This window comes from Eumetopias jubatus, unplaced genomic scaffold (genome assembly GCF_037043125.1).
Source record: "Eumetopias jubatus isolate StellerSeaLion01/CBP00866 unplaced genomic scaffold, mEumJub1_p1.0 scaffold_1, whole genome shotgun sequence".
Classification (NCBI taxonomy): Eukaryota; Metazoa; Chordata; class Mammalia; order Carnivora; family Otariidae; genus Eumetopias; species Eumetopias jubatus.
The window spans coordinates 105,290,632-105,311,527 of NW_028274807.1; the positions used below are offsets into that span (position 1 = coordinate 105,290,632).

Sequence of the window (20,896 nt, forward strand, 5' to 3'; positions counted from 1 at the left end):
AGAATTCTTTCTTGGCCTTGGGCTCCAAACCCCAACATCTTTCCTACATCATCAACAGTAGGCTATTAGTAGTTAAGTTTTGGGGGAGTCAAACGTCATACATGGCTTTTTGGCACTGTGGGGGTTGGTGTCCCTAACCCCTGCATTATTCAGGGGTTCAACTTAATGGGATCCAAATTGTTCAGGTCAACTAAGTTAATGTTTCCTGCTAAGATGGCCAAAGTCTTTTATTAAAGTATTTATTTGTATACCATAAGGATCCTTTCAGAACTTTTTAAAAAGTCATTTTTGTCTTTAGAAGATTCTGCACATAAATCAAAGAATGCATTTCATTGTCTTTCTGAGGTTTGTAATCCTCTCTTTTAAGGGGGCTCCTTAAGGTGGATTTATCTAAAAGTTTCACCAGAATGGCTATTACAATTCCAAATTCTTCAAAAGGTTATGCATTTTTCAAGAAAGGCACAAGATGCTGGTTAAAGAGCCAGGTGGACCCTAACCTGCCTTTGGATTCCCTAAAATGTCTTAACTATGAGAGGCCTTATTTTTGAACAACTATTCTAAAACAATGTGAATCACGTGTTTTCCTCTCTTTTGACTACAATGAGTAGCTTACCAGGAAGCTTCAAACAACAGAAACAAAAGCATACTCACCAGGAAGGGTGATGCCTTCATAAAAACAAAAACAGATCCCAAATAAACCCAGAGAGTTCACACACAATACAAAGAGAGCAGAGCTCAAAACCTAAAAGGGACTCACAGCCATTTATTTTACCAGCAAAATGAGTTTCTTCAGGAATAGCAGAGGAATTGCAATTTGCAATTCCTTTGACAAGCAAACTATGGCAAACCAATGGCTAGTCCAAAGACACAAAAGGAAGGTCAGCTTTTATTAGGTTTTAGGAGAAAAGTGGGGAGGGTTATTTTGAACAAAAGTTCATTGAAGAATAAGAACTTGAGGGTGTGGCAATTTCTCACTGGCTGCAAGCAATGGTTAGTTCTTACTGCTGGGGCTGAATGGGATCTTCCTTCTTTTTCTTAAAAGCAGGAGATAAAATTCCTGTGAGGATGTCTTACCTTGTCAAGATAAGAATTCTCTTCCTTCTTCTGGTTATGCAGGCTGCAAGGAGTGGTATGTACATGAGAGCCCCCCCCCCCCTTCAGGGCTTCCTGATTCCATTTTAAATGAGGTTTCCTTTACTCATTTTCACAGGGAAAAGCTGTATGAGGACCCACAGGCCCTAGCCTACCCAATGGGCAATAACCCCTTTGAAGGCAGAACTCCAGGTGACTGGACTGCCTTGGCAGGGCAGGGCTAGGAGAGCTGGCCAGGGTATCGCCAGGGCATCCTCTAAGAAGAGACTCCTGGGAGCCCTGTCCTCTGGAAAAGTTCTGGAACCGCACAGGTAGCAAGTCCAAATGGTAAGGGTCTGTCTCCAATTTGCAGCTACTGCCCCAGGGTGATATTTGGGGGCAGTACCTTCCACACTGAACCTATGCAGGAATTTGGGGTCAAGACCCAGCTACCCTGACCTGCTGGGGCCTGGCTTCTTGAGGCTGGCAGAAGGGCTCCCAACTCCAGGTGCCTTGACAGTACAGTTCAGGGGAGCTGGGAATCCGGAACTTGGCAAGAGTCAGGGGAGCCTGGGTCATGGGTGTGGGCTACTAGAGGTTCAAGGCATCTGCCTCAGTCCAAGCCCTAACCTCCACAGATGCACACGTGGGGTCAAGGGCAGGCCACCACAAAACATGCCACCTCAGCAGATTGGTTATTTTGAGTTACAGTTCCTTATAAAATGGCCAGTGCAAGAATAATACCCTGACCTCCCTTTATCTCCACAAAGCAAAAAATAAATCTCCCATGTAAACTGTACCTTCCCTTTACCAGGTGGTAAAGAGACATCAGTATCGCCAGAGATCTGGAATTCAGAGCTAAGAAGGCTGTGTAAACAAGCCTTGTTACTTTTACAAATTTTACGACCCCAGCTCAAATTCTGTTAGAATTTCTTGAAAATTGAAGCTTGCAAACATAAGTTTTCTTTGTACTGTCAACTCATCACAGATGTATTATTTCTGTGTCTAAAAGAAGCCTCGAAGCTGCCTGCCTTGGTGGTTTCCTTGGATCTCAGTGTTAATATCAGGCCTCTCTGTGCACGGAATTAAACTTTCTGTTTTTCTCCTGTTAATCTGTCTCTTGTCAATTTACTTCTTAGATCACCTGGGAAAATCTGGAAGGGCAGAGAGTAATTTTTCCTCCTCAACAGCTGGTAGAGTCGGCAGAATAAATGCTAACTGGCCGGACTGCTGCAGCTGAGAGATGGTGGGACATCTGACGAGTGACAGAAGGGAAGAAGCCTCACCACCACATCACCTACTGGATCTCTGCCTGCACAGGCTCAATTTAGGCTAGCAGGAGACAATATTTGTGGAACTAGTTCCTTGGCTTTAAGGACTCTGGTGACGTCGGTAGAGCTCTCGTGGCTTGAGAGCTCCATTTCCATCCAGAGATGGCCACAGTTTTCCTTTGTCCTTGTCTTTTGTGTCATTTGTCATAAAAAAAGAATTACCGTAGAAAAGAACACAGGCACGGGTCCAATCAGCCTGCAGTTTGAGTTGGCCTCACAGACTGGTGAGTTCACAGTCCTCATCATAACCTGCATCTGTTTAGACAGACTTTGCTGTGGGTCCTCTCTGTAAAAGCCAGAAGAGGTTTATCCTTTTGTCTTGTTTCATGTCCTAAGAGCTTTGGTTTGTGACCAGTGAGAATATTCTCTCTGGTCTCCATACTCCAAGGGTTCACTTACCGGGGTGCACCTTGGTGGCCCGTCAAGTCGAGTGGGGTTCTGAGACTCACACAAGCAGTACTCTGATTGTCCGCCCATGCAGCTCACAAGGGAGTGTGTTCTAAGAGGTCCCAGCCCATCAGGGACCTCTGTCATCATAACCTCCGTTAGTGCTGGAAAAATCTCATTACAGTAGTGTCTGCCCCATGTAACAGATTAGTGGGTCTATGACTAGAGATGTCTCACATTTTTGTAGGAGACTGAACATCCTGTTTTCTCTCCACCATCTTTACTGCCTGTGCAATGGAGGCCTTTGCTGTCTTAGACTATTTTGGGGAGTAAAATTTTGGGTCATGGGAAATGCATCGTCTGTGTTTTCCAAGTATGCCTCTTGGGTCCATGGTCTAAGCCTGGAAAGTTGCCCCTGTGTCTTCCCATAAAAGTGCTTATTGGTTTGAGTTAGTATTGAGATTAATAAGATCCTATTCATCATAGCCAGATGCTGGATCCTTTACATTGGCTATATTTGAAAGAAAAAAAATTCTTTATAGGAAGTTTTCAGTTGTCTTATGGCTAGCCTTTGGGACCCTGTTGAAGATATGGAAAAAAAAACAAACCAAAAATTAGACTGAAGACAAAAACTAATGTTTACATCCAATGTAAATTTCTCTTCTCAAAATCTGGCTCCATTTGCCTATTTTAATTTCCCTTTCCCAGCAAGCTGTAGAGAGAGCACTCTGACCTAATCTCTAAGTTCAAAGTATGTAGGTTATTCATGTAAATGCCAAAAGGCAAGAAATAAATTTAACAAAAGCACCCAAGACCAGCAGCAAGGCTTGCTTTGCTCCTACTTTCAAGGACTCTGTAAATTTTTGTTCTTGCTCTGTAGAGCCACATGTAAGTGAAATCTTATGATATTAGTCTTCCACTGTGAGATTTGCTTCACTTAGCAGAATAGCCTCTTGACCAATCATGTCGTCATTAATGGCAAGGTCTTATTCTCTTGTGGCAGAGTAATATTTCATGTAAATATATACCACAGCTTCCTATCTATTCCTCTATTGATGTATACAGAAATTGCTTCCATATCTTGGATATTGCAAAAGAAAATGAAGTGATAAACTTAGGAGTGCATATATCTTCTTGAAGTAGTGGTTTTCCATTCCTCTGACTAAATACCTAGGAGTGGAATCACTGGATCCTGGGGTATGTACTTTTTCACTTTGTGCAGAATTGCCATAGTCTTTTCCCCTGTAGTTGCACCAATTTACATACCTGCCAGGAGAGAACAAGGGTTCCCTTGAGGATATCTTTGCAAACACTTTCTATTTGTTGTATGTTTGATCCTATACAGTGTGCTTGGTGTGAGATGGTATTTCATGGGGTTTCCTAGTGGGTCTTCTTGATGATATCTGATGTTGAGGATCTCTTCCTGGGTCTGTTGGCTAGCTGAATCTCTCCCTTGCAGGGCAGGAAAAAAAATACTATGCCCAATTATTCACTAAGTATTTGGGGTTTTTTGGTGTTGAGTTGTACTAGCATGTTATACAGTTTGGATATTAACCCCCTATGGCATGTATCAGTTGCAAAGCACTTCTGCCATTCAACAGGGTGTCTTTCATTTCATTGATGTTTCCCTTTGTTGGGCAAAAGCTTTTCATGCCAGTGTGCTCTCAATAGTTTATGTTTGCTTTGGTTTCTCTTGCCTGGGGAGACCTATCTAGAAAACTATTGCTCTGGCTCTGTGCAAGAGATTACTGCCTACTTCTACTTGAGCAAATTTGATGGTTTCCGGGGTCACCTTCAGGTCTCCTTTGCACTTTGGGTTTGTTCTTGCACATGGTGTAAGAACATTGTCCACTGTCCTTTTGTGTGAAGCTGTCCAGTTGCCCCAGCACCGCATAATGAACATGCTGTCTTTTCCCCCTTGTCTATTCTTGTCCATTATGCCCTAGACTAATGAACAATATAATGGTGGGTTTATTTCTGGGCTCTCTAGGTCCTTCCAGGTATCCATGTGTCCACTTGTTTGTGCCAGAACCATACTCTTCTGGTTATGTACAGATTTTTAGTATATCAGGAAATCAGGGACTGTGATAACTCCCACTCTGTTCTTCTTCCTCAAGATTGCTTTGGCTCTTTGGGGTCTTTGGTAATTTCATACTCATTTTAGGATTATTTATTCTAGTTCTGTGGAAAACACGATTATTCTTTTAATAGGAATCACGTTAAATCTTTCGATTGCTTTGGGTAGAGAAGACATTTTGACACTATTGATTCTTCCACCATGGGTGTTCTATCTCTCTCCATTGATTTGTGCTATCTTCAATTTCTTTCATCTGTGTTTTATGGTTTTCAGAGTAGAGTTCTTTCACTTTCTTGGTTACATTTCTGCCTTTTTTGTGTTTTTGGTTTTTTGGGTTTTAATGTAAATGGGATTGTTTTCTTTCTCTTTTTCCTACCTCCTTATTCTTGTGTAGAAATGCAGTGAATTTGTGTGTATTAATTTTGTATTCTACATCTTTATTGAATTCATTTATCAGTTTAAAGAGTTCTTTGGTGAAGTCTTTAGATTTTCTATATATAATATCATGTCTTTTTAAATATGACTTTTCTCATTTTTACTTTCTATGTCTTATTTCTTTTTCTTGTCTGATTGCCATTGCCAGAACTTCCAGCAATCTGTTGAGAAAAAAATTGATGAGTGCGAACATCTTTGTCTATTTCTGATTATTTCAGTTCTTTTCTACTGAGGGCAATATCATGTGTTGTTTTGCATATGTTTCCTTCAGTATGGTGAGGTATGTTTCTTCTAAATTTAGTTTAGAGTTTTTATCATGAACAAGTGTTGACTTTTGTTAAATGTTTTTTTTTTATGGGGTGCCTGGGTGGCTCAGTTGGTTAGATGACTGCCTTCGGCTCAGATCATGATCCCAGGGTCCTGGGATCGAGCCCCACATCAGGCTCCCAGCTCAGTGGAGAGCCTGCTTCTCCCTCTCCCACTCCCCCTGCTTGTGTTCCTGCTCTCACTGTCTCTCTCTCTCTCTCTGTCAATTAAATAAGTAAATAAATAAAGTCTTTTAAAAAATGGGTTTTTTTTTTTTGCATCAGTTGTAGTGGTCCTGTACATTTTATCCTTCCCCTTTTATGTTTTGTATCACACCGAATGATTTGCAATATTGTACTCTCTTTGCATCCCTTTAATAAATCCTCCTGTTCTTTTTAATGCTTCTTTCAGTGTATTGTTGAGTTTGTTTTGGTGAGGATTTTTCCATCTATGTTCATCAGGGATATTGGTCTGAAGTTTTTTGTTTCTGTAGTATAGAAATAGAAAACTTTGTGTGTTTTTTTGTCTTTGTAGACAAATTTTGGTCTAATTTTGGTCAAGGTGATTTTGATCTCTAGAGTGAATCTGGAAGTTGTCCTTTGGCTTCTATGTTATATACTGATTTAAAAGTTAGTTATTAATCATTTTTTTAAAGATTTTATTTATTTATTTGACAGAGAGAGAGAGAGGGTGCACACCAGAAGGCAGAGGGAGAGGGAGAAGCAGGCTCCCCACTGAGCAGAGAGCCCGATGTGGGGCTCGATCCCAGGACCCCGGGCTCATGACCTGAGCCGAAGGCAGATGCTTAATGGACTCAGCTACCCAGGTGCCCAGGTAGTAATCATTTTTAATTTAATGGGTTTTTGTTTGTTTGTTTTTACGGTAATTTTATTTTTTAATTTATTTTTTTACATCATTAGTTTTTGATATAATGTTCAATGGTTCCTTAGTTGTGTATAACACCCAGTGTTTTTATTAACATTTGGTTAACATTAATGTTAAATTAGCTTCAAGTGAGCAACATAGTGATGTGACAGCTCTTGACATTACACAGTGCTCACAACAAGTGCGTCTCTCATCTGTCATCACAGAATGCTATTTCAGTACCTTTGACTATGTTGCCTCTGCTATACTTTAATTGTCATGACTTTTTATATCATAATGGAAGTTCTTACCTCACACTTTCTTCACCCATTGTTCCCTTCTCACTCTCCTCATCCCAGTCCACCACCAGTTTGTTCTTTGTGTTTATGGGTTTCCTTCCATTTGTTTGCTTTCTTGTCCATTTGTTTTGATGTTGAGATTCCGCATAGAAGTAAAACCACATGGTATTAGTCTTTGTCTGATTTATTTCACTTAGCATCATACCCGTCCATGGGTCACAAATGGGGCATTCTCATTCTCGTCTGTGGCTGAGTTATATTCCTGTGTGTGTGTGTATATACATATATATATACACACACACACATAAAACATCTTCCTCATCCATTTATCTATGGGTGGACACTTATGTCACCTCCATATGTTAGCTATTGTAAACAATGTGGCAATAAACATAGGCCTATATCTTTTTGAATGTGTTGTTTTCTTTGTGTAAATACTTAGGAGTGGAACTGCTAAAACATGGTATTTCTATTTTTAATGCTTTTGGGGAACCACCATACATTTTTCACGGAGTTTCATAATGTACACTCCCATTAAATGTGCATGAGGCTTCCCTTTTTACACATCCTGGCCGGCACCTGTTATTGCTTTTTGATCCCAGCTAGTGTGACTGGTGGGTGATTATACCTGATTTTAGTTTTATTTTGCATTTCCTTGATGATTAGTGATGTTGAGCATCTTTGCATGTTTCTGTTGGCCAGTTGGATGAGTTCTTTGGAATAAAGCCTATTTAGGTCTTCTGCCCATTTTTTAATTGGAGTGTTTGGTTTTTTGTGTTGAGTTGTATAATTTCTTTACAGATTTTGAATATTAAGCTTCTCTGATATATCATTTGCAAATATGTTTTGCCATTCAGTAGGTTGCCTTTTGTATTGTTGATGGTATCATTTGCTGTGTAAAAGATTTTTTTTTTTTTTGAGCATACTCCTAGTAGTTTTTTTTTTTTTCTTTTGTTTCTTCTGCCTAAAGAGACATACATAGAAAAATGTTGCTAAGGCCAATGGCCATGGATTACTATGTATGTTTTCTTTTAGGAGTTTAATGACTCCAGGTCCATTTTGTGCTCATATTTGTTAATGATATAAAAAATGGTTCCATTTGATTCTTTTGCATTTGGCTGTCTCGTCTTCCTTGCACAATTTATTGAAGAGACTGTCTTTTTCCCATTGACTATTCATGCCTCCTTTGTTGCAGGTTACTTGATCTTATAGTTGTGGGTTTACTTCTGTGCTTCCTCTCCTGTTCCATTTTTCTATGTGTCTGTGTTCCTGTACCACACTCTTTTGATGGCTATACATTTGTCATACATTTTGAAATCAGTGATTGTGTTACCTCCAGCTTTGTTTTGCTTAAGATTGCTTTGGCTCTTCATAATGTTTTGCAATTTCCATACACTTGTAATTCATCTGTTCCAGTTCTTTGAAAAATATCTATTGTAATTTTGATAGAGTTGCATTGAATCTGTAGTTTGCTTTTTGTAGTGCGGAATTTTAAAATTATTCGTTCTTGTCAACTATGGGCATGTTATATATATATATATATATCTCCATTAGTTGTGTTCTCTTGAATTTGTTTCATCCGTGTTTTATAGTTTCAGAGTAGAAACCTTTGTGGTTAAGTTCATTTCTAGGTCTTTTTGTCTTTTTGATGCAATTGTAATTTTTGTGTGTATACAATTTCTCTTTCCCCTACTTTGTTCTCAGTTGTATTTTGAAACAACCAATTTATGTATATTAATTTTGTATCCTTTAACTTATGCATTTGTTCATTCTCATAGTTTTTTTGGTGGAGTCTTTGGCGATATCTCTCTCTGTCTCTCTCTATATATATATAAATTGTGTCTCCTGCAAATATGACAGCTTCTTTCTTACAAGTTTGGATTTTTTTTTTTTAACTTATTGTATGATTGCTGTGGGTAAGAGTTCTAGTACTCTACTGAATTAAAGTGGTGAGTGTGGATATATTTGTCTTGTTTCTGATTATAGAGAAGAAGATTTCAGCTTTTCTTCATTTAGTATTATGTTTAGTTGTGTGTTTTTCTTATATGGCTTTATTATGTTGAGTTATGTTTCTCTATACCCATTTTTTTGAAAATTTTTATCTTGAGCAAATGTTGAATTTTGTCAAATATTTTTGTGCATCTTGTGAGATGATCATATAGTTTTTATCCTTGCTTTTGTGTTAATGTGTTGTTTTAGATTGTTTGATTTGGAATATTGAATCATTTTGTGTCCTGGTAATATATATCATTTGATCATGGTGAATCATTTCTTTAATATAATTTTGAATTCAGTTTGGTAATAATATTTGTTTGGTAATATATTTGCATCTGTGGCCATTAGGGGTATTGGCCTGAAGTTCTGTTTTTCTACAGTGTGTTTGTCTTGTTAAGGTATTAGGGCAATGCTCACCTTGCAGAATGAATTTAAAACTTTGCTTCCTCTTCTGTTTTTGTTTCTTTTTTAATATATATATATTTTACTAGCTTCATGAAAGCATGTATTAACTCTTCTTCAGATGTTGGGAAAATTCACCTGTGAAGTCATCTGTCCTGGATTTTTGCTTCTGGCAGGTTTTTTGTTTTTTTGTTTTTTTCTCTACTGATTGCATTTCCTTTTTTGTAATTTGTTAAATTTTCTATTTCTTTCTAATTCAATTTTAGAAGATTGTGTGTTTATAGGTGTTTATCTATTTCTTCTAAGTTGTCAATATTGTTGGGATTTAATTTTTCATATTTTTCTTACAATCCTTTTTGTCTCTGTGTTGTCTGATGTTATTCCTTCCTTTCTTCCTTCCTTCCTTCCTTCCTTCCTTCCTTGGTGATTCTTGCTAAAGATTTATCAATTTTATCTTTTCAAATAGCTCCCCTTTTTAATCAGACTTTTTTTTTTTAGTATCTTTTTGTTTCTGCTCCAATCTTTATTATTTCCTTTTTTCCACTAACTTTGGGACTTTTTGTTTTTCTTTTTCTAGTTCCATTATGTGTATGGTTCAATTGTTTTGAGATTTTTTTGTTTCTTGAGGTAGGCTTATGTTGCTATTACCATTCCTCTTAGAATTACTTTAGCTGTCTTGAAAATATTTGTATCATTTTGTTTCCATTTCCATTAGTCTCCATGTAATTTTTAATTTCTTCTTTTGATTTCTTCTTTGACCCATTTCTTTTTTTTTAGTATCATGTTTAACCTACATGTGTTTGTATTTTATGCAGTTGTTTTCTTGTAATTGGTTCTAGTAATATTGCTGTGACCAAAAAAGATGTTTGATAGGATTTCAGTCTTCTTAAATTTTTTGAGGCTTGTTTTGTGGCCTAATATGTCATCTATGCAGGGGAATGTACCATGTGCAACTTGAAAAAAAATGTGTAATTTGTTATTTTGGGATGGAATGTTCTGAATATATCTATTAGCTCTTCCTAGTATAATGTGTTTTTCCAAGCCACTGTTAGCTTAATTTTCTGTTGGATTTTCTGTCTGGATGATCTGTCCTTTGTTAAGTGTTAAAGTCCCCTACTGTTATTATATTACTGTCAGATTGTCCATTTATGCCTCTTAATATTGCTTTAAGTTTTTAGGTGCTTCTGTGTTGGGTACATATACATTTATAATTTTTATGTTCCCTTGTTTTCTTGATCATTTTATCATTATGCAATGCCCTTCTTTCTCTTTTGCTACAGTCTTTGTTTTAATGTCTATTTTGTCCAATAAAGTATTTTGTCCAATCTAGTATTGTTACCCTAGATTTTTTCCCTTCCGTTTGCATGAAATATTGTTTTCCATGCCTTTACTTTCAGACTGTACGTGTTTTCAGGTTTGAAGTGAGTCCCTTGGAGACAGCATATAAATGGGTCTTGTTTTTTTACCCAGTTACCCTATTTCTTTTGATTGGAACATTTAGTTCATTTACTTTTAATGTCATTATGGATAAGCATGTACTTATTACCATTTTGGTAATTATTTTCTGAATTGTTTCTGTAGTTCTTTTTGTTCTTTTTCTTGCTCTCCTTTTTGTGATTTGATGGCTTTAGTGTTATGCTTTGATTCCTTTCTTTTTATTTTTTTGTCTATCTATTATAGGCTTTTGATTTGTGGTTACCATAAATAACATTGCATGTATATAGCAGTCTATATTAAGTTGATGTTGCTTAAGTTCAAACACGAACTAAAAGCACTAAATTTTTACTACCCCCTCAACATTTCATGTAAATGAGGTCATAGTTTTCATCCTTTTATTTTGTGTATCCCTTGTCTAATTTTAGTACATATAATTGATTTTAATACTTTTGTGTTTTAACCTCCACACTGGCTTTCTAAGTAATTAATCATCCACCTTTACTATATGTTTTTTTTTTTACTACAGATTTTTTTTCTTTCATAATTCTCATTCTCCAAGAATTCCTTTTAACATTTCTTATAAGTCTTGTTTAGTGGTGAACGCCTTTCTCAAACTTTTGTTTGAGAAACGCCTCATCTCTCCTTCAATTCCGAATGATAACCTTGCTGGATAGAGTATTCTCAGTTGTAGTTTTTGGGGTTTTGTTGTTGTTGTTGTTGTTTTCCTTTCAGCACTTTGAATATATCATGCCACTTTTTTCTGGCCTACAAAATTTCTGCTGAAAAATCCATTCTTCTGCATCTTCTAATCTGTGGTTGATTCCCTCTAGTTTAAATTTTATTTCATTTATTCTTTAGCTCTAACTGGTCCTTTTAAAATATTTTTTATCTCTTTGTTGAAGTTCTCAGGGTTCTTCCACTCTTTTCTCAACTCCAGGGAGTATCTTTATGACCATAACTTTAATCTCTTTGTCAGGCATATTGCTTATCTCCATTTTGTTTTGCTCTTTTTCTGTAGTATTGTTTTTGGTTCTTTCATTTGGTCTTTGTTTCCTCATTTTCTCTCTGTGTTTGTTTTTATGTACTAGGTAGATCAGCTGTGTCTCCTGGTCTTGACAGTGATGACCTTGTGTAGAAGAGGTTCTGTAGTACCCTGTAGTGCAGTTCCCCGGCTCACCAGAATCAGGTGCCCCAGGGGCATTCCCTGTGTGGACTGCCTGCACCCTTCTGTGTGGCTGTGCTGTGATTGCTGTGGATGTGCTAGTGGGTGGGGCTTGTCTTCAGCCCAGCCAGCTCTACTGACCCAGTGTACTTACTCCTGGTGCTGTGGGCAGGGTTTGCTCCCTGTGCTGATGAGAGGCCTAACTGCAGCCACTGTGGAATCTGTCTGGTGGGGCTGGTACTCAGCCTGTCTGTAATTAGCCTCTATAAGAGCTGCAGGTATAGCAATGGCAAGGCTTCATCCCTGCACAGCCAGCAAGGAGGCCCAGCTGTTGGAACTGCAAGTGTGCCAGTGTGTGGGGTTATCTCTTCTGCCTCAGAGCAGAAATCCCTTTGGAGGGGCCCTGGCCCCAGCCAGGGCTACCTGCCAGGTATGGCCTGGCAGGGGCTGATTTGGAGAGGTGTATTTTCTAGGGCCTCATCGTATGTTTAGACGAGCCTTTCAATTGCTTGGTGTATGTTCTCAGACAATGGGAACTCCATAGTGTAAAGCCCAGTCAGGTAAAACTTGGGGTTCTGTGGTGTTTCAGGCCACAGCGATGCTGCTGCAAACTCTCTTGAGTATAGGAACTCTAGTTTATATTTAGAGTCCTCATTAGCTGGTGCCCAGGTTTAAACATTCTGACGGCATTTTTCAAATAAATAAAGCCTGCATCTTAAGTCTCTATCCATCTAAATTCCCTGCTCTTCCTCTTTATTTCATAAATGTGTCTTAATATTATCCCCATAGATGGTATGTGCTGTGGCCAATATTCAAACAGTCCCATCAGTTTGAGCTGCTTCTTTTGTGGTAGGAGTTGATATGCAATCTATATTGTTTATGACCGGGTATGGTATTTTTATGCCTTCAGAGAACCAAATTTTGCCTAGAACTTTTACTGTGGTATGGGGTCTTCAGACCTCACCTGGGTCAATTTTTCATTTTCTGAGTGTAGGGAATTCAGTTAACTCTTTTTTTTTTTTTTTACTAGCCTGTTTTTCCTAGTTATCGCCATAAATAAGGATGTCCTCAATATATAGGAAATACTGGGTTTTGTGTGTGTTTTCATCAAAGGCCTGGGTGTCTTGTGTTGGAAGGTTGTGGGCCATTACTGGGCTGCTAAGGTACCCTTGTGGTAGCACAGCAAACTGATCTCCTCTGCCTTCCCACGGAAATGCAGTCATGGGTTGGCTCTCCTCCTCAATTGAAATAGCAAAGAACATGTCACATAAGTCTCTCACTGTGTCATAAAGTCTGGATCCGGTGGTGATATTGGTTATGATGGTGCCTATATCCCAGAGTGCTCCCTCAGTTTGGGGAGAGTTTTTAAATTCCTATAATCTACTGTAAAATGATATGGCCTGTCTGGCTTTTTAACAGTTCAGATTGGGCTATTATGTAATGAAATAGTAGGCACTTTAATTTTTTCCTCTAGGAGTTCCTGAAGGTTTTCCTGATTTTGAGTATGTTCTATTACATCCATGCCAGGAATGTTTTGTGTATTGGGAAATTAGAAGGCATTTAACTTCAGTGGGTGGTCTATCATCTCTTGTTAGGAATCTCCATATCCATGTCCCTGGGGTTAATTTTCCTCCTAATCTTTCATTAGTCCTTTTTTGTTGTTAGGTTTATTGTAGATGAGTGGGCTAGCCTTGTATCATTGTTATGAACCCTATATCTAGCAACACGGTAGCGTATGTAATATTCTTATTTACCAAGGTGTTTCTATTGATATGGCCAGCACAAACTATGCACCAGTCTCCAGTATGGGCCAGGAGGGCTCAGTGGTGTGCTCTACTTTAGCTATCAGTGACTTGTCTAGTAATGGATTAGGTTTTTTATAAAGGGGTTGGTATGACAGTAAATGGGTTAATGGGTCTATGCGTTAATTTTCTGTAGGTCTATTTACTCTAAAACATTGGTTTCCATTTCTCTGCCACAGTTGTGGTTTCTGGGGTGTCTATTTGTGTTTCTATCTTTATAATTTTGTTAAAGTGGGGTGGTCTAAGTGGTTTATGTGGCCAAAAGGGCCTTGGAGATTTAGGTCTATATGGTCTATTTTGATGAGGTCTATTTATATTCGGTGTAGGCCTGTTTTGTCTCTATACATGCGTGTTAAAGAAAAAGCGTTTATCTTGACTTAGTTCCTCAGCTGTTCTTATCAAGTCAATCAGCTCTCCAGTGTTTCTGGTTCCTGCAAATACTATAAATAATGCTTTCTTGTCTGTGGGGGTTCAGCTTTTAGGATGACTTTTAAATTTGTTCTGGAGCAGTGAGGGTGTCTGTCCTCTATTATAAATCATAGTCAAAGGCCTATTTCATTATTGTCTTAGCTTCCCATGCCGTTTTCCAAAGAGATGTTTGAAGGAATAATATACTACATATAGGCCATCTTAATCTTTTTTTTTTTTTAGCTTTTACTTATTTATTTGGCAGAGAGAGAGCAGGAGAGCACACGCAGTGGGATTGGCAGAGGGAGGAGAAGCAGGCCCCCTGTTGAGCAGGGAGCCCGATGCAGGGCTCGATCCCAGGACCCTGGGATCATGACCTGAGCTGAAGGCAGTCGCTTAACCAACTGAGCCACCCAGGTGCCCCCAGGCCATCTTAATCTTTAGGTGGCTGCTACCCAGCCAAACCAAATTCCTTGTAAACTAGTAGTATTTTCTCCAAATGCTTGAAAGTTTTGATTAAATTTACCATCAGTACTCATGGGCCCAAGTTGCACAATCTCTGCTCCTGTAAGGATCAGGTTTTGTCTTCCTTTGGAGCCTAACTTTTCATAGCCACTGGATTTCTGGGTCCAGGTCTGTTTGTTGGAATTCCATTTTAGTTTTTGTCATTTCATACCTGTTACAATCTCTCCCTTCAGTCACTCTGATTGGTTTCATAGTATCATTTGTTGTCATTTTGTCTCTTTTCCTGGGCCTAGCCTCTAGTAAGTTAGTTACCAGGGTGAAAGGGTTCAAGTATTCATTGTCCGTAAGGTGTGGATTGGTGCTTTTAGGGAACAAAGGACCTGGGTTTCTTCCTTCTCTGGAGATTACTTTTGTTGCTAGTACTTTTCTGTCTATTGGCATGTTACTTCGTGCTTCTAAGAAGTGCACTGAAAAAAATTTCTATTGCTTTTTAAAATACAGGCTATAACTCACCGCATTGGGTGATCAGGCCAACATCTGGAGTTTCCTTAATTATAAGTTTTGTCTGGACTAAGTCTTCCATAGGTCTCCAGGGATCCTCAGAAAATTTATTATAATCCATTGTACACCTAAGCCACCTCTTGGGCAATTTTGGTAGAGTTAGTGAGCAACGTTTGCAATTGACCTCCTGCCTTTTGAAGTATTTTTCCAAATATTTCTTATGGAGGCCTGATGATGAGGTGCATATAGTTGCATATGCCGGCCACAGTGGTCAGAGTAGCCATGGACTTGTTACAGGGAAAGTGTCAAGAGAAACCTGGTCGCAGGAATGGGTCTTGGGGGTACAAGGCATCTGCCTAATTCCAAGCTTTAACCTATTCCAATGTTCATGTTCCCCCTAAAGGCAGGGCAGGAGGGATCTGGCCTGCCTTACCAGAGCTAAATTGAATGAAATGGCTGAGATACCTTTCAGTAAGAGACACATGGGAGCCTTGACAGGTACAGAAACCTAGGAACCCTACAACCGGTAAGTACAATGGGGTGTACATTTCAGTGGCTACCTCTGATTTTGGGGCAGCGGGCTCCCTTTACCCTATGAAATGTAGATGGTTGGGGAGAGGCTGTAGCTGCCAAGTGTGGCTGACAGGGTGCACACTGCTTGTGCAGGGGAGCAAGGTCAGGATGGCCAGGAATCCAGAACTCGGCAATGTTAGGCCAGCCCAGGTCACAGGAGCAGGCTATTAGTGGTACCTGGCATTTGCCCAGTTCCAAGCCCTAACCTACACCAATGCACATACTCCCCCTCAAGGCAGAAGTGGAGGAAACTGGACCACATTGCTAGGGGTGAGCCAATCTGACTGGCATAGGTATCCTCCAATGAGATACAGCTGGAATCCTGGACCTTATCAGGCAACCAGTCCAAATGTGGGCTGAATAGCACTAGTTTAAAGCTGACACTTCAGGAATATCTTAAGTGGACTTAAGACTTAGACTCCCACTGCACAGGTGATGCAGGTGGCTGGGGACCAGCCAGAGCTTCACTGGCCTAGAGGGCCCTTGGCTGCCCAAAGCCAATTGACAGGGTACATACCGTACAGGCACAGGCCATGGAGATCAGGGTAGCCAGAGATCTGGAACAGGGTGTCAGGAATGTCCAGGTGTTTAGAGTGGATTCACGGCATCTGCCTGCAGGAATCTGGACTGTCTTGTCAGGGTGGGGCCACTAGGGTAGGCCTAGGAGCCTTGATCACTGGTTTGGGAAAGGAAAATTTTTACTCTTTCCTTCAAGGTTTTTCTAGATTGTCTAGCAATTTAACAAGAGAAAGGAAGTTTTATGATGTGCATACAGAGACTCAAAAATGAAACTGAGACTCAAAGCAATGACCAGTGCATGCAGCTTTCATATGTTTTAGACAAAGAAACCTAAATCTGTGAGGAATATTAGAGGGTAAAGAAAACTTACATTAGTAAGGAATTCTAAACAGAATCTGGGCTGGGGTAGTAAATCAGTAAAAGTAACAAGGTTTGTGTATATAGGCTTCTCTGGCCCTGAATTCCCTGTCTCTGATAAGAATGTCTCTCTACCTCCTGGTGTAGGGAGGGGTAACTTTTTTTTTTTTTTTTTAAGAGAGAGCCAGCATGTGTGTGTGCCTGTGGAGGGGGGCAGTGGGGGAAGATGATCTCCAGCAAACTCTGCGCTGAGGCTCAATCCCACAACCCTGAGATCATGACCCAAGCCAAAACCAAGAGTCACTTAACCAACTGAGTCACCCAGGTGCCCCAGGACGGTACCTTTCACATGAGAGATTTATTTCATGCTTTCTGGAGACAAAGGAAGGTCAGACTGTTCTTCCTACATTGGCTATATTCAAAATAATTATGCCATCGTGGCACATTTTCGGTGGCCAGCACTGGGTCCTGATAATATGTGAAACTTCCAGGAAAGTTTCTGAAGAGGGAACTAACAACTGAGTCTGGAGATTGTTCCATCTTGTCAAGCCAGTCTCAGTCCTGACAAAGAATTAGTTCAGTTAAACTCACTTCCGGAGATGGTCTCACAGGTATGTTCCCTAAGTTAGGCCTGTGGTTCAGGTAATCAAGTATTAAGTAAAACCTTTTTAAAAAAAAATGACTTATTCATTTGTCAGAGAGAACACAAGCAGGAGTGGCAGGCAGGGGAGAAGCAGGGTCCCTGCTGAGCAGGGAGCCCAATGCGGGACTCGATCCCAGGACCCTGGGATCATGAGCCAAAGGCAGCTGCTTAACCAACTGAGTCACCCAGTCATCCCTCAATAAGTCATTCCTATAGAGAGAATAAAATAATGGTTAATAATTGGAGCAAATTATAAATCAGTTTCTCCATTCTGAGGGTAGCCACTTGAGAAGATTTCTAGATATCCATTTCTTTTTTTTTAATTTTTTTATTGTTATGTTAATCACCATACATTACATCGTTAGTTTTTGATGTAGTGTTCCATGATTCATTGTTTGTGCATAACACTCAGTGCTCCATGCAGAATGTGCCCTCTTTAATACCCATCACCAGGCTAACCCATCCCCCACCATCTTCCCCTCTAGAACCCTCAGTTTGTTTTTCAGAGTCCATCATTTCTCATGCTTCATCTCCCCCTCCGACTTACTCCCCTTCATTCTTCCCCTCCTGCTATCTTCTTTTTCTTTTTTCTTAACATATGTTGCATTATTTGTTTCAGAAGTACAGATCAGTGATTCAACAGTCTTGCACAATTCATAGCGCTCACCATAGCACATACCCTCCCCAATGCCTATCACCCAGCCACCCCACCCCTCCCACCCCCCACCACTCCAGCAACCCTCAGTTTGTTTCCTGAGATTAAGAATTCCTCATATCAGTGAGGTCATATGATACATGTCTTTCTCTGATTGACTTATTTCACTCATCATAACACCCTCCAGTTCCATCCACGTCGTTGCAAATGGCAAGATCTCATTCCTTTTGATGGCTGCATAATATTCCTTTGTGTATATATACCACTCTTCTTTACCCATTCATCTGTCGATGATCATCTTGGCTCTTTCCACAGTTTGTCTATTGTGGACATTGCTGCTATAAACATTGGGGTGCATGTACCCCTTCGTATCCCTACATTTGTATCTTTGTGGTAAATACCCAGTAGTGCAATTACTGGATCATATGGTAGCTCTATTTTCAACTGTTTGAGGAACCTCCATACTGTTTCCAGAGTGGCTGCACCAGCTTGCATTCCCACCAACAGTGTAGGAGGGTTCCCCTTTCTCCGCATCCCCGCCAACATCTGTCGTTTCCTGACTTGTTAATTATAGCCATTCTGATTGGTGTGAGGTGGTATCTCATTGAGGTTTTGATTTGGATTTCCGTGATGCTGAGCGATGTTGAGCACTTTTTCATGTGTCTGTTGGCCATTTGGATGTCTTCTTTGGAAAAATGTCTGTTCATGTCTTCTGCCCATTTCTTGATTGGATTATTTGTTCTTTGGGTGTTGAGTTTGATAAGTTCTTTATAGATTTTGGATACTAGCCCTTTATCTGATATGTCATTTGCAAATATTTTCTCCCATTCTGTTGGTTGTCTTTTGGTTTTGTGGACTGTTTCTTTTGCTGTGCAAAGCTTTTTATCTTGGTGAAATCCCAATAGTTCATTTTTGCCCTTGCTTCCCTTGCCTTTGGCGATGTTTCTAGGAAGAAGTTGCTGCGGCTGAGGTCGAAGAGGTTGCTACCTGTGTTCTCCTTTAGGATTTTGATGGACTCCTGTCTCACGTTTAGGTCTTTCAACCATTTGGAGTCTATTTTTGTGTGTGGTGTAAGGAAATGGTCTCGTTTCATTCTTCTGCATGTGGCTGTCCAATTTTCCCAACACCATTTGTTGAAGAGACTTTTTTCCATTGGACATTCTTTCCTGCTTTGTCAAAGATGAGTTGACCATAGAGTTGAGGGTCCATTTCTGGGCTCTCGATTCTGTTCCACTGATCTATGTGTCTGTTTCTGTGCCAATACCATACTGTCTTGATGATGACAGCTTTGTAATAGAGCTGGAAGTCCGGAATTGTGATGCCGCCAGCTTTGCTTTTCTTTTTCAACATTCCTCTGGCTATTCGGGGTCTTTTCTGGTTCCATACAAATTTTAGGATTATTTGTTCCATTTCTTTGAAAACAGTGGATGGTATTTTGATGGGGATTGCATTGAATGTGTAGATTGCTCTAGGTAGCATTGACATCTTCACAATATTTGTTCTTCCAGTCCATGAGCATAGAACGTTTTTCCATTTCTTTGTGTCTTCCTCAATTTCTTTCATGAGTATTTTATAGTTTTCTGAGTACAGATCCTTTGCCTCTTTGGTTAAATTTATTCCTAGGTATCTTATGGTTTTGGGTGCAATTGTAAATGGGATTGACTCCTTGGTTTGTCTCCCTTCTGTCTTGTTGTTGGTGTATAGGAATGCCACTGATTTCTGTGCATTGATTTTATATCCTGCTACTTGACTGAATTCCTGTATGAGTTCTAGCAGTTTTGGGGTGGAGTCTTTTGGGTTTTCCACATACAGTATCCTATCATCTGCAAAGAGTGAGAGTTTGACTTCCTCTTTGCTTATTTGGATGCCTTTAATTTCTTTTTGTTGTCTGATTGCTGTGGCTAGGACTTCTAATAATATGTTGAATAGCAGTGGTGATAGTGGACATCCCTGCCGCATTCCTGAACTTAGGGGAAAAGCTCTCAGCTTTTTCCCATTGAGAATGATACTCACTGTAGGTTTTTCATAGATGGCTTTTATGATATTGAGGTATGTACCCTCTATCCCTATACTCTGAAGAGTTTTGATCAAGAAAGGATGCTGTACTTTGTCAAATGATTTTTCTGCATCTATTGAGAGGGTCATATGATTCTTGTTCTTTCTTTTGTTAATGTATTGTATCACGTTGATTGATTTGCAGATGTTGAACGAGCCTTGCAGCCCAGGGATAAATCCCACTTGGTCGTGGTGAATAATCCTTTTAATGTACTGTTGGATCCTATTGGCTAGTATATTGGTGAGAATTTTTGCATCCATGTTCATCAAGGATATTGGTCTGTAATTCTCCTTTTTGATGGGGTCTTTGGTTTGGGGATCAAGGTAATGGTGGCCTCATAAAATGAGTTTGGAAGTTTTCCTTCCATTTCTATTTTTTGGAACAGTTTCAGGAGAACAGGTATTAATTCTTTTTTAAATGTCTGATAGAATTCCCCTGGGAAGCCATCTGGCCCTGGGCTTTTGTTTGTTGGGAGATTTTTGATGACTGCTTCAATTTCCTTAGTGGTTATAGGTCTGTTCAGGTTTTCTATTTCTTCCTGGTTCAATTTTGGTAGTTGATACATCTCTAGGAATGCCTCCATTTCTTCCAGGTTATCTAATTTGCTGGCATAGAGTTGCTCATAATATGTTCTTATAATTGTTTGTATTTCTTTGATGTTGGTTGTGATCTCTCCTCTTTCATTCATGATTTTGTTGATTTGGGTCATTTCTCTTTTCTTTTTGATAAGTCTGGCCAGGGGTTTATCAATCTGGTTAATTCTTTCAAAGAACCAGCTCCTAGTTTTGTTGATCTGTTCTACTGTTCTTTTGGTTTCTATTTCATTGATTTCTGCTCTGATCTTTATTATTTCTCTTCTCCTGATGGGTTTAGGCTTTATTTGCTGTTCTTTCTCCAGCTTCTTTAGGTGTAGGGTTAGGTTGTGTATTTGAGACCTTTCTTGTTTCTTGAGAAAGGCTTGTATTGCTCTATACTTTCCTCTCAGGACTGCCTTTGCTGTATCCCAAAGATTTTGAACAGTTGTGTTTCCATTTTCATTGTTTTCCATGAATTTTTTTAATTCTTCTTTAATTTCCTGGTTGACCCATTCATTCTTTAGTAGGATGCTCTTTAACCTCCATGTATTTGAGTTCTTTCGAACTTTCCTCTTG

At 39.5% G+C, this 20,896-nt stretch overlaps 1 long non-coding RNA gene across 3 annotated transcripts in view; it reads left to right on the forward strand.

The window, feature by feature from the left end:
• Window positions 1–619: 619 nt before the first annotated feature.
• LOC114209147 (uncharacterized) overlaps window positions 620–20,896 on the forward strand; it is a 35,451-nt gene continuing 15,174 nt past the window's right edge. For 2 of the 3 annotated variants that reach the window (XR_015768785.1, XR_003609257.2), the window contains exons 1-5: window positions 620–1,129; window positions 1,211–1,419; window positions 2,211–2,626; window positions 6,285–6,441; window positions 15,346–15,468. This is a non-coding gene — a long non-coding RNA (uncharacterized LOC114209147). Of the gene's footprint in view, window positions 1,130–1,210; window positions 1,420–2,210; window positions 2,627–6,284; window positions 6,442–15,345; window positions 15,469–16,569; window positions 16,780–20,896 lie in introns of all 3 variants that reach the window. The other variant, XR_015768784.1, reaches the window with a different exon arrangement.